Raw genomic sequence first — 2,210 nt, 5'->3', positions numbered from 1 at the left:
TTGGTTCCACTTTTTGAGCCCAAAAAGGGCGTTTTCAAAAAAGCTTAACCAACTTGCGTGTTTGGTAAGCTCAAAACGCAGCCTTTTTATAAAAGTTGCGTTTTGAACTTTTATAAAAAACTGAGGACAAAACGCGGAAGATTTATGGACCCTCAGGGGTCCATAAATCAAAACGTGCTATGCGCGTTTACAATATTACCGTTGCAATAACCAAAAAGACCGAAATACCCAGCTATTTCTCTCACGCCCCTCATCTCTCATCTCTGCTCCCCCTTCGCATTTGGCACCTCCGTCTCTTCTCTCTGCTTGCTCTGCCCTCTCCGTAAGTCTCTATACTCTCTGTCTTTTTTCTTTGTCTTCCTTTTCTTCTTCCGCTTCGTCTTCCTCTTCTTCTTCTTTCTTTCTTTCTTTCTGGTTCTTCCTCTCCGTAAGTCTTTCTGTAGTTTTGGATTGTGGTTTGTTTTATGGGTAATGATTTTTCTGTGTGTTCTTTGAGTTGATTTCTCATGGGTATGGGTTGTTTTGATTTGGACTGAACCTGGGTTGATTCTCATGGGTCTGATTTGGGTTGTTTTGGTTTTGATTTCTCTGTTCTTTGGTTGATTTCTCATGGATCTGGGTTTGATTTCTCTATTCTTTGGTTGATTTCTCACTTTTGGTGTGTGGATTTTGATTTCTCAGGTACCAAAAACACTGATCTGCTACCAAAAACCAGGTACCAACAATGATCTGAATTTTTTTTTTATTTTTATTTTTTTTTACCGAGTGTGCTATTTTAATATATAATGAAGTGTTTAATGAGTATAGTTTGTGAATCTGAAATAGCCGAGATTAATCTTAGCTAGCTTCTAGCATGTGTAATTTGACTTCTTGTTATACACTAATGAGCTTAATGAGCATGTGTAATTTTTGCTTACACAACTTTTAGTTTATCTTGTATCTTTGATAACTCTTTCTTTGCATTCACAGTTTTATTCCGCTGATTGAAACAGATGGATATATAAAATTGATTGAAACAGATGAATCTTGTCTAGGTCTTGGTATTTAGAATTGATTGAGCCCAAAACCTAATGTGATGATTGTCCCATGGACTAACTGTAACTATCTGCATTTCTGAGTTTTACTGATCAAAGTGGATGTTTTGAATTTTTGGCACCCTATGCTTTCACTTATGAAGTTACACTTTACTTTGCCTTTTACCCTGTGGTAATTAAGCATTTGTTAGTTGTAGCTTGTGAATGGCCCTCTATGCTGAAGTTTACTACCAATACTCATTTAGTGCTTATGATGCACTTATTTGTTTGATTTTTCTCTCCATGAGTGCCTACTGGTATGATCGATTATATAACTTTTGCAATTAAATTAGGAAAAGAAATAATTTAATGATAGCAAATTAACAATCTACTCGTCTGATTCTTCTTGTATTGGGTTCCTGTATCACAATTCCTCTCCAACACTCTGACTGTTGATGACATAGACACAACCTAAAATCCTCCAAGAGGTCAAATTGACATTTTCAAACAAACAAAAAAAGGAAGAAGCCTTATTGACATTGTAGTTTTAGTAGTAATTCTGTTGGTTTACTCCCTTATCCTCGAGGCTGGGAAGGGCATTGTCATCATCCATGTAATCCATTGCAGTGAATTTTCTTGCCACAGATTACTTGTATTTAACCTTGACAATGTGTTGGTTATGTCTGTCAAATATTTAACCTTGACAATGTGTTGATGTGATGTAGCTCTGCTTTGTAATTCTGTTTGGACCTGCTAGTCCTTGTACCTGTTTGTTTTGATCTTAATAAAAAATTTATGGTTTTGCTAATATGCTTCAACCTCACTGGTTAACTTTATAGATGGGTAAAAACACAACTTCCAACCCCGAGGCAAAAAAGGCTAGAGCATTATGGGATAATAATTCAAGCTGGACCACTATTTTATCATCTTTTTTACATTTTTGTGTTGTACAATTTAAACTTAGATTATTGATATGTATTTTATATGTTTTTACATTTTTATGTAGTACAATTTAAACTTAGATTATTGGTGTATATTTTATCATCTTTTTACATTTTTATTTTGTGCTTCATGTTGATGGAAATTATTTAGATTTAATTAATATTATTATTATTATTGTTTAGTAAGTATATGAAATAGATAATTTAATAAGTATGAAATAAACTCACATCCACAAAAAAAAAAAAAAAAGTTTTC

General features: G+C 33.8%; 1 long non-coding RNA gene across 1 annotated transcript; it reads left to right on the top strand.

Moving 5' to 3' along the window:
- Positions 1-286: 286 nt before the first annotated feature.
- Positions 287-1,967, top strand: LOC115950590. Its single transcript, XR_004083087.1, has 3 exons — positions 287-322; positions 682-715; positions 1,853-1,967. It is a non-coding gene; the product is annotated as an uncharacterized LOC115950590 (long non-coding RNA).
- Positions 1,968-2,210: the final 243 nt, after the last annotated feature.

The sequence above is a fragment of the Quercus lobata genome, chromosome 1 (genome assembly GCF_001633185.2).
Source record: "Quercus lobata isolate SW786 chromosome 1, ValleyOak3.0 Primary Assembly, whole genome shotgun sequence".
In the NCBI taxonomy this organism is placed as follows: domain Eukaryota; kingdom Viridiplantae; phylum Streptophyta; class Magnoliopsida; order Fagales; family Fagaceae; genus Quercus; species Quercus lobata.
Note: the sequence above shows the minus strand (reverse complement) of the source record. Positions and strands in the feature narration are given on the sequence as shown.